The sequence below is a fragment of the Triticum dicoccoides genome, chromosome 3A (genome assembly GCF_002162155.2).
Source record: "Triticum dicoccoides isolate Atlit2015 ecotype Zavitan chromosome 3A, WEW_v2.0, whole genome shotgun sequence".
Lineage (NCBI taxonomy): Eukaryota > Viridiplantae > Streptophyta > Magnoliopsida > Poales > Poaceae > Triticum > Triticum dicoccoides.
In genome coordinates, this window is record NC_041384.1 from 276,541,916 (window position 1) to 276,556,935 (window position 15,020).

Sequence of the window (15,020 nt, forward strand, 5' to 3'; positions counted from 1 at the left end):
CTACGGAGCTGTCTGAGTTAGTAGTAGTATCACTAGTACTGTAATAGTTGTATCTCCACTGTCTTGCGTCATTTGTGGAATATGACTTAGTGTGTAATCAATTCCGGAGGTGTAGACAAATAATGTATAGGAGCTTGGAATGCCTTCGATGAGATGTAACATCTTTCATCATAGTTGTACTGTAGCCTGGGCTTGTACTAAACTATGTATGGTGTATGACCGTTGGTATATATATGGCAGTTCTATATTACCATGACATACGGATGAACATCTCTGCATTCCGTGTTATCCATTACATTCTGCACTTCGTTGCTAAGTTGTGCCATCCTTATCTAAACCGTTGTCTTGTTTTCTCCTAGGATGGTCAACACCCGTAGCAACCCTGCTGCCCCGGAGCAGGGGGAAGCCAGTGCAGTTAGGGGTGAAAATCAGCCTCGCCCGCCTTCTCTGGCCGAAGTGATGCTGAAGGCGGAAAGAAACAAGCGTGAGACTAACCGCTTGCTGGAGCGGATTGAGCAGAACACTACACGCCATCAGCGAAATGACTTGGTGTCAATCAATGACTTCATCAAGTTGTACCCACCAAAGTTTAACCATTCCGTCGAGCCCCTCGATGCGGATGACTGGCTTCGCAGCATCACCCACAAGCTATGTTCTGCCAACGTAGCCGAAGCTGATAAGGTTACTTATGCTGCCTATCACCTCGAAGGCCCTGCTAGTCTTTGGTTGGTAAATTTTGAAGCTATGCGCCCGGTCGGCCAAATCACTACTTGGGCTGAATTCAGTGAGGCTTTTCGTGAGCATCACATCCCGGAAGGTCTCATAGATCGCAAGAGGTAAGAGTTCTGCAATTTCACCCAAGGAAGACTGACTGTGGATGCATATAGTCATTAATTTGGGAATCTGGCACGATATGCTCCTGAAGAGGTATCCACCGATGCTAAGAAGCAGGCAAGGTTCCGCAAGGGACTTAGCCCTGAGCTTTACCGCGATCTTCGTCTACACGAGTGCACCTCCTTTTAGAAGTTGGTCAATAAAGCCATCAATGCTGAGACAGGCCAGTCTGACTATGATGCTTCACGCAAGCACTCTCGTGATTTTGGCTCTTCATACGGCTCTGGATCTCAGAAGCGCCGGGTGTGGATTCCAAGCACGGCACTGCCACCCAGGTTCATTCCGAGGCCATCCTTTGAGGAGCCTCGTCCCAACCAGCAGTTTGCACTGCCCAAGCCCTATGGTGGCCCCGCTGCTAATGCTGCTCCACGCCCCAATGTTGTGACATGTTTCAAGTGTGGAGAGCCGGGTCACTATAGTTGACAGTGTCCCCAGAACAACAACCCCAATCAGTCTGGAAAGTCTGTTGGCCGTGGTAAGCCAGCGGGAAAGACATTCTACGCCAAGCCGGTCACCACTGCATGTGGCCATGTCAACTATGTTTCAGCCGACGAGGCTCATGAGGATCCTAACGTCGTCCTTGGTACGCTCCTTGTTAATTGCCATCCGGAATCTGTTCTTTTCGATACTGGAGCATCTCATTCATTCATATCCGAGAACTATGCTCGATTGCATAACACGACATTCTGTGACATGCCCACTACCATGGAAGTTCAAACCCCTGGCTCTAGATGGCAAACTTCTAGAGTAAGCAATGGGAACAAAATTCTTGTCAATAGACTTATCTTCCTTGCATCCTTAATAGCTCTCAAGTCCTCAGACATAAACATCATCTTGGGTATGGACTGGATGTCAGCTTGTTATGCTAAGATTGATTGTGCCACTAGAACCGTTCAACTTACTCACCCATCGGGCAAGACAGTCAATGTCTTAACTCGAGTGGCCAAGCGCTAGCTTTACTCCCTAAATGCCAACCCCCTTCCAGACCTTGAGGATATTCCGGTAGTCCGAGACTTTTCGGATGTCTTTCCAAAAGAACTGCCAGGTGTTCCACCTGACAGGGATGTCGAGTTTGTGATAGACCTTGTTCCAGGAACCGTTCCAATTTCTAGAAGACCCTATAAGATGGCACCCTTAGAACTAGCCGAGCTTAAGAACCAACTCGATGAGTCCTTGAAAAAGGGTTTCATCCGTCCTAGTTCCTCTCCTTGGGCTTGCCCCGTCCTCTTCGTCAAGAAGAAGGATGGAACGGATCGGATGGTTGTAGATTACCGACCTGTCAACTTGGTCACTATCAAGAACAAGTATCCGCTTCCCAGGATCAATGATCTGTATGACCAGCTCACTGGATCCTCAGTCTTTTCCAAGATGGATTTGAGGTTGGGCTACCATCAAATCAAAATCAGAAACGAGGACATTCCCAAAACGGCCTTTGTTACTCGTTATGGCCAATACGAGTACACCGTTATGTCCTTCGGTTTAACCAATGCCCCAGCCACCTTCTCTCGGATAATGAACTCGGTCTTCATGGAGTATTTGGATAAATTCGTCGTAGTATACCTCAATGACATACTCATCTACTCCAAGAATGAAGAGGAACATGCCGAACATCTAAGGCTGGTATTGACGGAACTTCGAGAGCATCGCCTTTATGCCAAATTCTCCAAGTGTGAATTTTGGTTGCCAGAACTGACCTATCTAGTCCATGTAATCTCTGTTAAGGGTATTGTTGTCAATCTCGAGCGAGTTCATGCCGTCCTTGATTGGACTCCACCTGAGACGGTCAAGCAAGTTCGGAGCTTCCTTTGCTTAGCGAGCTATTGCCGCCGCTTCGTCGAGAATTTCTCCAAGGTTGCTAAACCTCTAACTGAACTCCTCAAGAAAGATAAAAATTTCGAGTGGACCCCACAGTGCGAGTTCAGCTTTCAGGAACTGAAAAGACGCCTGACATCTGCTCCCGTACTGGTACCACCAGATTTCTCCAAGGACTTTATTATCTATTGCGACGCCTCGCGACAAGGACTAGGTTGCATACTCATGCAAGATCGTCAGGTAATTGCCTATGCTTCATAGCAATTACACCCACATGAGGAAAATTATCCCACACATTATCTAGAGCTTGCAGCTATAGTCCATGCACTTAAAACATGGCGACATTACCTCCTCGGTAATCGTTGCGAGATCTTCACCGATCACCAAAGTTTGAAATATATCTTCACCCAACCGGATTTGAACCTCAGACAACGACGTTGGGTCGAGTTGATCTCGGATTACGACTTAGGAATAACTTACACCCCGGGCAAAGCCAATGCCATGGCTGATGCACTAAGTCGTAAATTCTATTGTAACAACCTGATGTTACAACAAAGTCAACCACTTCTCCGTGAGGAATTTCGTAAGCTTAATCTTCACATTGTTCCTCGAGGATTCCTATCCACCCTGGTGGCGAAACCTACCCTTACGGATCAGATCATCAAGGCACAAAAGGTAGATCCGGGAATCTCCCGTATTAAGAGAAACATTAAGAAAGGAGTCGCGAATTGTTTCTCCGTTGATGATCAAGGTGTCGTATACTTTGGAAACCGCTTAGTGGTTCCCAAGGCACGAAACCTGAGGCGGCTGATCCTTAAGGAAGCTCATGAATGCCCTCTCACCATTCATCCTGGTAGTACTAAAATGTATCAAGACCTACGCCATAGGTTTTGGTGGACTACGATGAAGAGAGAAATCGCTCAATACATTGCTAATTGCGACATTTGTCGTCGTGTTAAAGCAGAGCATCAACGGCCTGCTGGCACCCTTCAACCTTTGGCTATTCCTGAGTGGAAATGGGATAAAATCAGTATGGGTTTCATTACTGGGTTTCCCAGGCCAAGAGAGGGAATAATGCCATCTTCGTCGTGATCGACCGTCTTTCCAAAGTAGCCCACTTTCTACCTGTTCATGAGAGTATCACCGCTAGCCAGCTAGCTGAGTTATACATCTCCCGAATAGTGTCACTTCGTGGTGTCCCATTGGAAATTAACTCAAACTGTGGGAGTCTCTTCACCTCTCGATTTTGGGAAAGTTTCCAAAATGCTATGGGAAGTCGTCTCTCTTTTAGCACCGCCTTCCATCCTCAATCAAGTGGTCAAGTAGAGCGAGTCAATCAAATTTTGGAAGATATGCTCCGAGCTTCTGTCATGTCATTCGGAATGGGTTGGGAGAAATGCCTTCCATTCGCGGAGTTTGCTTATAACAATAGTTATCAAGCTAGCTTGGGCAAAGCTCCTTTCGAAGTTCTCTATGGACGACAATGTCGAATGACTCTTAACTGGTCAGAAACCGGGGAAAGACAACTCTTTGGCCCGGATATGATTCAGGAATCAGAAGAGCAGGTTCATGTTAATCGTGAGAAATTGAGAATAGCCCAATCTCGCCAAAAGAGCCAATATGATCGTGAACATAAGCTCATGACATATGAAGTCAGCGAGAAGGCTTACCTTCGGGTTACTCCGTTAAAGGGAACCCATCATTTCGGTATCAAAGGCAAATTGGCGCCTCGTTACATTGGACCCTTTCACATTCTTGCCAAACGAGGACAAGTAGCCAACCAATTGGAACTACCTTCGCATCTTTCCAGAGTTCATGATGTCTTCCATGTTTCTCAACTCAGGCGTTGCTTCGCGGATCCTATCCGTGGAGTGGACCACGAAACGCTTGATCTACAAGATAACCTCTCATATCGGGAATATCCTGTTCGTATCCTTGATCAAGCCAAGCGTACCACTCGACGCCATAATATCAAGTTTCTCAAGGTTCAATGGTCACACCATTCCGAGAAAGAAGCCACTTGGGAAAGGGAGGATTGTCTTCGACTCGAGTACCCCACCTTCTTCCCGGAGGATCCTAATATCGAGACGAGATTCTTTTGAGTGGGGGTGAGTTTCCACATCCCTGCTTTTAGTCATGCATTAGGATTGGATGAACATGTGCATCATGTTTAAATTTCTTTTAAACTTGAAATGGGGCCTAATCAACCCCAACACCCCCCTGAAAATGCTAATTTCCAACAATTGGAATTTCAATGAACCCAAAATGCCCTTCATAAAAGCCCACCATTTTTGGTCTTGACTAAAACCTCTGCCAAAAGTGGTCTTGCAATTTATGAAGCCATTCTGGATTTTTGAACAAGCCATAAGTATTTGAATTTGGGCATTTTAAATGCTATAAATATTTTAAAGTGCTCAAATAATCTTGGAAGCATTTTTAGGCAGTTGAGAATATTCCCAAATGTGCCTCTGAATATTTCCAGAGTTTTTGGAAATGAAATAGTATTTATTCTATTTCAATACACATAGCAGGAAATAAATAAAAGCAAAACAGAAAAGAGAGAGAGAGTTAGAGCTTACCTGGAAGCCCACCAGCCGGCCCACCTAGCTGGCCCGGCCCAGCAGCCGCTCCATGCAGCTGCTTCGCCTAGCCAGCGAGGCGAGCAGGTGCTCGACGGCGAGCTCAGGAGCTCGCCACGCCACCTCTCTGCCTGCCTGCCGTCGCCCGAGCCATCGTGATGCCTCGAAACGCCTCCACGTCGCGCACCGAACCCCCTGGACACGCCCATTCCCCCTGCCTCTCTCCCTCGCTCCCCTCCGCCATGGCCGACGCAGCCGCCGCCGTTCCGCCGTCGTAACCATGTCCACCGTCGTCCTCGCACCGCCCTGCTGTGTCCTGAAGCTCCGCCACTCCCTCGTCGGCCGTCCCACCGAGCCACGCCCCGCTGGAGGGCCCCGAGCGTCCTCACCGAGCTCGTCTTCAACCTCCTGCCGGCCAGATCGCCTCTGCCGCCCCGCTTGCTCCGGCTCGTCTCTGACCTCCCCGTCAACTCCGTCGCAACCGCCGTGAGCTTAGCCACCTCCCTATACTCTCCGCTCTCCTTCTCGTGCACCACAACGAGCACACGGAGTTCACCCGCACGCACCGCCACGGAGCTCGTCGTTGACGAGGCTCCGGCCATGACACGGCCACGCCACTTAGTCCACTAACCTCACCACGTTTCCAGGAGCCTAACGCACCTTTCCACGCGCCTCACCGTGCCCCGCAGCCTCGGTTCTGAGCTCACCTGAGCTCCGGCCGCCGCCAAACTCGTTGCCGGCGACGTTTCCGGCCACCCTAGCTCCACCCACTGCCACCAAGCACCGCGGCTTGCCCCCAGCTACTCGTAGGACCAAACCGTAGTCAATTTGGTCGACTGTGGGCAAAACCCGAGCCCCTCCGCCACGTCTGTCGTCGCCGGTGTCAAGCCGCCGGCGAGTTGACCATGTTTTGACCGTGGACTGATGTGTGGGCCCAGGTTGACTTCCCCCCTTAGCCTATGGCAGGTGGGGCCGGCCTGTTAATTAGTTTAGGATTAGTGTTAACTAATTTTAGTTAGTTTAGGACACTGACATGTGGGCCCAGGCCCCACTGACAGTTAATTAGTAATAATTTAATCATGTTAGTTAGCTGAGTCACTGACAGACAGGGCCCACCAGTCAGGTTTGACTGGCTCTGGCGCCTTTGACTCGCTGACGTCACAGTGACGCCGTGCTGATGCAATTATTCTATTTCTGGATTTATTTTTATATAGGAAATTCCAGAAAATAGCCAAAACTTCTAAAAATCATAGAAAATCAACCATAGCTCCAAATTAAACAAATTATATATGAAAAATGATCAGAAAAATTCAATATATCCATATGTAATGGTCTCATGCATGACAAACCACTTTAACCTTGCTGTTTAGGTGAAACAAGCTAATACAATTTTTATGCATAAGAACTTTAACCTTCATTTGAATCTTTGATTCAAATGGACCCATTTCAACTTGTTTCACATTGCAGCCCCATTGATCATATCGATACAATCCCATGTTCTCGCCTCTGCTCTCATTTACTGCATTAAGACAACATTGTTTCAAACTGTTGTGTGCTACGGTAGTTGAACCCTTATCCTCTGCATGTCCTATCATTGCCGCGGTAACTAGATGAAACCCACTAGCATGTGTAGGAGTTGATTGAGCCATGTATGTGTTTCCTACCTTGCTATGCCTGCTATGCTTAGAGTTGTGTCAGGTGTGGTTCATCTGGTGATGGGCTAGAGTGAAATGATTATGTCGGTAATGTGAGGAATGTGTTGAACATGTTTTGGTAAAGGTATCGATGAGAGGCCATGTAGGAGTACATGGTGGGTTGTTTCATTGAGGCCGTCCGTAAGAAGTGAGATCTGTATGTGTGATTTAAGATTCAGTTACTACCATACATTGGGCTCAAAACCAATGGACCCTCTTGGCTTCTTAATCACCCTAGTACTCTGTCCAGGAGTTGCAATTAGTTTTTGGTGTTTGTAGGTTATGTGTTGGTGGTCGTGCGTAGCGCTGACCCTAGGGGTGGGCTATGTTGCGGTAGATACACCATGGCCGGGTATGTCGGGCGCCCGTTTGGAGTCTCGGGACCCTGTTCACATCGTTCGGGGCCGTATGTGGAAACCTCGGCCGGACTCCCTGCGGATGGAACCTGGATAGGCGATAAACCTGGACTAGAGACTTAAGTGTTTAGGTAGGCCGTGGCCGACACCCTCGTTGGGCTTCCGCTTGAAGGTTGCCGAGTACATGTCGTGTAAACGGCGGTAAGTGGTGAAAGCGTGTATGAAGAAGTACACCCCTGCAGGGTTAACATCATCTATTCGAATAGCCGCGTCCGCGGTAAAGGACTACTTGGTTTCCTATACAGTTCATAGACAAGTTAATGGATACTACTAAAAGACTCAAGATAAGTGTGAGTACCGAGGATGGCTCTCTCGTAGGATGACGAGGGAGGATCCCTGGTGGAGTATTGTGTTGGTGAGTGGTGGACTCGTGTGCGAAAACTATTTTACTAGTGGAGTCTCATAGGATAGCTTAGCCAAGAGTCAAAGCTGGCTTACTGCAATAACTCCACCACCTTCTTGAGAATGAGCATGTATAGTAGGTTCTGATGTAAGACTTGCTGAGTACCTTTGTACTCATGTTTGCTTAATTACTGTTTTCAGACGACAACACCGCCCCCTCCGATGGGTTCTACGTAGACCTTGATGTCGATGAGTGACTTGCCACCCAGGTGGTGATCCTGGCCATGGAGGGCCCTATGTAGATAGACAGGCTTCGAGAAGCCTTCTTTCTTTCTAGTGTCTGTACTTAGACTATTTGCTTCCGCATGTGCTTGTATGCTTGTATGACTTGAGTGTCGGGTCTTGTGACCCCTACATGTATGAACATGTTATGTCTGGCTCTCTGGAGCCTTTAAATAAAGTGCTTGAGTTGTAGAGTTTTGTTGTGATGCCATGTTGTATTTACACATATCGAGCATATTGTGTGTATGATTGAAATGCTTGGTATGTGTGGGATTCGACAATCTAGGTTTTTATCCTTGGCAGCCTTTCTTATGGGGAAATGTAATCTAGTGTTCCTTGAGCCATAGTAGTCCGCTACAGCCCGGTTCACCAGAGTCTTGCTAGCCCAGCACTACTTCTCAGGACACTTGACTGGTCGGCATGTGTTTCACTTCGTTCCTATGTCTGTCCCTTCGGGGAAATGTCACGCGGTGACATCCGGTGTCCTGCCTAGCCTGCTACAGCCCGGATTCCCCGGAGTCCTGTTAGCCCAGTGCTAAAGCCCGAATTCACTCGCTGATAACCGACATGCTCGATGTGATTCATGTGTGCCTGTCTCCATAGGTCTGTGCCGCTTTGGGTTCACGACTAGCCATGTCGGCCCGGGTTCTCTGTCATATGGATGCTAGCGACACTATCATATACGTGAGCCAAAAGGCGCAAACGGTCCCGGGCCATGGTAAGGCGACACCCGTGGGGATACCATGCGTGAGGCCGCAGTGTGAAATGAGGTGTTACCGGCTAGATCGATGTGACTTGGAATCGGGGTCCTAACATTATATTTCCTTTTTTTTGATATATAAGTAAGGGGAAAGCTTTCTTTATGTTCTAGATCTACTTTTTTCTCCCTCCAACGTACACACTTTTTATGGCCTAGATCTATGTATGCTTGTGGTGTTGCATATGTTTGTGTTTGCAGGTACCGGTATTTGAAATGCGATAGTTGCCAATATTTTGCCAGAATGTTGATTCATTTCCGTTTCGGCGAGAATTTGGCACTATGCATTCTTTTTGGTCCTATTTTTAGGCAAAGTCATCCCAAATTTTTTTTGGGTTCGAGAATATTGTTTTGCTCTACCCCGTAGGAGACCATGGTTCGGACGATGACCGAAGGCATCATGAATTGGTTTTTGAGCTCCGCGAAGGCCGAGATGCTTCAAAAGAACGAGATGGAGATAAGATGTCCGTGTCGAAGATGCAAGCTGAAGAGCCTTATGGACCCAGATTCCAAACAGGTGCGGGACCACCTGCTCTTGTGTGGTTTCATGGATGGTTATCGGTGGCAAGGTGATGAAGATGATTTTGAAGTCGTGCATGGGGGTCGGGCAAGAAATAAGGAAGGGCAGCAAGACAATAGCGGCGAGGGCGGGTGAGAAGACGAAGAATCTCCAAGACATGATCACGATGTAGATGCAGGAAACATTCACCCTGTAGAAGATGCCAGACATGATTATGAGGAAGATCAAGATGAAGGGCATGATCATGAAGATGAAGATGCCGGAGCAGATGCCGATGGACCATCGATGGGCTGGGTGCAGGACCCTCATATTCAAGAGCTACTTCTCAAGCAGATGTGTAATGCAAGAGCTCCCGCCCGAGAGAAAGCCAAGCTGGATCAACTAGAGATAGACATGGTTATTCGATTGTATGAAGGATGCAGGCCCGAGTATACCCGCCTGAAAGTAATGCTCATGGATGTGGAGATGAAGGTAAAACACAAAATGACCGACACATGCTTCGACGAGAACATGTCATTCTGGAACGAACATCTTCCCAAGGGGAACAAGTGCCCGACTAGTTTCGAGGAGGCAAAGAAAATTGTGTGTCCTCTGGATTTACCGCACGTGAAATACCATGTGTGCATGAACGGTTGCATCATTTATCGGGACGAGCACACGGAGTCTACCATATGTCCGGTCTACGGCATCACTCGATACAAGAAGAGGAAGAAAGCTCTTCGAAAAGTGGTGTGGTACTTTCCGACCACTCCTTGTCTGCAGCGGTATTTCACGGACCCTAAGCTAGAAAAGCTCCTGCGTTGGCACATGGATAGGGAGGAGAAGAAGCGAGAAGATGACGGAAATGATCTGGAGATAAATAAAAAAGACAAGATGCTGAGTCACCCGAAGGATGTGAGCCAGTGGCAAGCGTTGAACTTTGAACACCCATAATTTGGGGAAGATCCAAGGAACATCGTTCTGGGCGTGAGCACCAATGGAGTCAATCCGTTTGGCAGCCAGAGAAGCAGACATAGCACCTGGCCTGTGTTTATGTGGATGTACAACCTCCCCCCTGGATGTACATGAAGAGGAAGTACATTCACATGCGTATGCTAATTGAAGGGCCGAAACAACCAGGGAACGACATCAGTCTATATCCGGAGTTGCTGAAAGAGGAGCTAGACACGCTGTGGAAAACGCCAGCCAATACATGGGATGCCGTAGCGAAACAATATTTCCCTATGAGAGTCACACTGCTCACGACGGTGCACGACTATCTCGGTTACGGATATGTCGTAGGGCAGGTGGTCCATGGATTTTGTGCATGCGTCAGGTGCATGGATGACACAATGTATCGCCAGCTAGATAGAGATCCTGGGTCTTTGAAAACCATGTTCATGGGACATCGAAGGTGGCTTCGCGACTATGATGCATGGAGAAAACGCAAGGATCTGGTCGATGGTGAAATCGAACCCCAAAGACGCCCACGTACGAGGAGCGGCGAGGAAATAGACGAGCTGTTGAAAAATTGGAAAGAGTGCCCACCACTGGGAAAGAAGCGAAAGGCACCAGAGCCGCTGCTGAAGGTATGGAAAACGAGGTCTATTTTCTAGGACTTGCCGTCCTAGAAGATCCTCCATGTGCCTCACAGCCTTGATGTCATGCATATCACGAAGAACGTGTGCGAGAGTCTACTTGGTACCCTGCTCAACATGCCAGAGAGGACCAAAGATGGGCCGAAAGTAAGGGCAGACTTGCAATCAATGGGCATCAGGGAGGAGCTTCACGGAAAACGCCCTGATGATGATGATGATGATGATGATGCAAAGGACACGGAAAGTCATCGCAAAGGAAAAAAGGCCAAGAAGATCATATATGACTGCCCTCCCGCATGCTTCACTCTAAGCCAGAAGGAGATCGAGCAGTTTTTCACATGCCTCATAGGAGTAAAACTTCCTTACGGTTACGCAGGGAAGATAAGCAGATACCTAGACTCAACGAAGCAGAATTTCAGTGGGATGAAGTGTCACGACTGTCACGTGCTGATGACGCAGATACTTCCAGTTGCAATCCGTTGGATCATGGACGCGCACGTCCATGAAACGCTATTTGGCCTATGCAACTTTTTTGACGTCATCTCTCAGAAGTCGGTTGGCGTGAGGCAACTCAGAAGTCTACAGGAAGAGATCGTGGTGATACTATGCGAGCTTGAGATCTACTTCCCGCCCACATTCTTCGATGTTATGATGCATCTACTCGTCCATATTGTGGAGGATATCATCCAACTTGGGTCGACGTTCCTGCACAGCATGATGCCGTTCGGAAGGATGAATGGTGTCATCAAAGGATACATTTGCAATAGGGCACGTCCAGATGGAAGCACATCCAAGGGCTTTCTAACCGAATAGTCCATCTCCTTCTGCACGAATTATCTAGGCATCGAGAACCCCGTTGGTCTGCCCATCAACAAGCACCTCGGCAGGCTCGCTGGATGGGGTCACCGCGAGGGTCGCCGCAAAATGCATGTCGACTTCAAGGGTCGGCTCGCTGACTTTGAAAGAGCAAACCTAGTCGCGCTACAACACATAGACATGGTCGATCCTTGGGTGGTAGAGCACAAAACCTTTATCGAGAAGACGTACAATGACCGAGGCCAACAGAGGACTGACGGAGATATAATCAAAGAGCACAACTCATGTTTCACGCGTTGGTTCAAGGAGAAGCTTCTGCCGTACCCTTTACATGAGGATTCTTCCGCGGAATAAAAACTAATATTCACCTTGTCACGGGGCGTCGAGCACAACCTGATGACCTATGAGGCATACGATACCAACGGCTACACATTCTACACCAAGGAAAAGGACATGAAGAGCGAGGATTATCAGAACTCCAGGGTAACGATGGAATCCTACACCAGTAACGACAAGGACAGATACTTCGGAAGGATCGAGGAGATCTGTGAGCTGAGCTACACTGGAGAGAAGGTCCAGATGTTCCGTGTCAGATGGGTCAAGAGCGTCCTAAAAGAAGATTGGTATTTCACCACCATGGTTATACCCGAAGCCAAATCCAAGACCGCGGGCGCAAACGTCACCGCAAAAAATGAGCCATGGGTACTGGCTTCCCAAGTGGACCAATGCTTCTTCATTACCGACCCGTCAAAGCCCAATTGTGTTGTCATGAGGAGAGGCAAAAGGAAGATCATCGGAATGGATGGAGTCACCAATGATCAAGACTTCGACAAGTACAGCGACCGAAGATGGATGATGACGACGACGATGAAGTACCATACACCACAAGAAGAAGCAGGACCACCCTACCTAAAGGAAGTCCATTCAAGAGAATAACTCAAGGGGTTCCGGGGCTAAATTATTCAACCACGAGAAAGAAGGGCAAGAAGATTGCGAAAAGATAGCTAAGATCGAATCATGACGTGTCGGGCGTGTGTGTGTGTGTGTTAGTGGCAAGCTCAATTATTACATGCAACTAAATTATTACATGTATCACTTGATTTCAACCATGTCATCTAATTCTAAATCTTTGCACAATGGTTTCATCATTCCATTTGCATTTTCCTTTTCTTCTATCTCAAATCTTAAATTATTACATGCAACTAAAAATCCAAAAAATAAAAAATGTTAGTAATGGCGCATCAGGAGAAGGTGCGCCATTGCTATCACGGTGTTTATGGCGCACCCCTAAAAGGTGCGCCATTGATATACCAATTTTTATGGCACACCCCTAAAAGGTGCGCCATTGCTAACCCTCCCCCAATAAAATATCCAAGACCCTCGGTCCTTCTCCCCAATCTGCATCTCCGCCCGCCCCGTTAAGCGCCTCCGCTCCCGCGCAGCCGAACCCACCGTTGTCGCCCCCGCCGCCTCTCTCTCCCCATCCTCTCGTTCCTCCCCCTCCGACCCCACCCCGCTGCCGCCGAAGCAGTGCTGCAGGGCCGACACCAACCTATCCCTCGCCCGCGCATGCCGCAACCTCCGCCATGCAAAGTCCAAAGGTACCCTCTTTCTCCACGCCCCCCGCTCCCCGGACACTAGCTAGCCAGGGTTCTAACTGAACTGCTGTGGGTTTCAAATCATCTAGTGGTCGGCGGCGCCGCGAAGCTGGAGGAGCTGCTCGTGGAGGAGGCATGGCTGGAGGCGCTCTCCGGGGAGCTGCTCAAGCCCTACGCGCTCGACCTCTCCCGCTTCGTCGCCCATGAGCGCCTGCACGCCAAGGTGCCTGTCTACCCGCCGCCCCACCTCGTCTTCCATGCGCTCCACACCACCCCCTTCCACGACGTCAAAGCCGTCATCATCGGCCAGGTACCCAAATACCAAGTCACTCAAGTCTACGAATCATGTGCTTGTTAACCTGCTGCTTCACTGTGAAGAAATATGCGACAATTTCACTAATTCAACTTTAGTCTAAGGATCATGTTTCTTGCTTACATGAATATTCAGCTATTTGGTCTAACTGTGGCCTAGAGTTTCTTTTTGTTAGAATGCTGCCTGCTGTATGGAGTACTGAAAGAAAACTGAAACATGGATAGCTAGCATAATTTGGAAATGCAGTATGCAGGAACAGAAATTGTTACTTCTGTTCTCCATATTCATACTATGCTAGGATAACTGATTTGGTGCTGCTTTGTTTCTATGATCACATTGTGTTCGTTAAAATATATTTTTGAATGATGCTTGAGATAGGATGGAAACTGGAGTTAATTGCCAAAGACAGAGTCTTAGAATTCAGATGTTATTTTGTTGTTTGTTAGCTGCTTGGTCTGAGCATTTAAAAGTTACATCTGCTACTTCCTTGGCAACGGTCCATGGTGCTCTGCATGTGCTAGTGATGCTAAGCATCCTATCTAAGATCATCTGATCCAGGTCTCAGCTCTAGTCTGATTGCCACAAATATTTTGTGCAGGAACAAATAGTTACCCCTTTCTCCTGAAATGTTGATTAATTTCCGTTTCGGTTGAGAATGGGGCACTCCTAGGTCAAGAAAATTAGCAAAGGTCATGCCCAATTTTCTTGACCTAGAAGGTGCCCGATTCTCAACCGAAATATAATTAAGCATAATTCTCTGCATGGAGGAGGTTCAGATCAACAAATCAGCAAGTTAAGCATAAAATGGCAATAAAGAATACAGGGTCTTGAAAACAGTTATGAAAATGTTCAGGTTCTAAAAATGTTTAACACAGTTTTGAGCTACTAACTGAAAAACTTCAGGTTCTGGAATTTACCAAGTTCGTTAACTAAATTCAGATTCAGTTAACTAAATTTACCAAGTGTTAAAAGTGTTAACTGAATTTAACACTTGGGACTTTGGGACTTGGTACAAAAGTGCTCAGTCAAATATTTCTTCAGTGCACAAGACACAAGCAATCATCATCTGTTCATAATTACTCCATAATTATTCTAACTAATCTACTCCATAATATTGCTTTAGTGCACAAGACCTTTCAAATTAAGTTAACTGGATTAGAATGTTACCTCTGCTAATCATTCCTTTTTGAACAAATTTTGTTAACAGAAAATTCATTGTATATGCATTCATTTTTAGTGTATATGCATTCTAGTAGACTAGCAATTTTGTTAACTGAATTCCTTTTTGATCCATATATATATGCATGCACTGAAAGCTCTTGCAATGTGAATAATTATAGAAGAAAAAGGAACAATATTTTGGGTAAAGGGGTGTTTATAACCTGTAATGTGAAAATATATAGGATAGAAGAATAGGTAC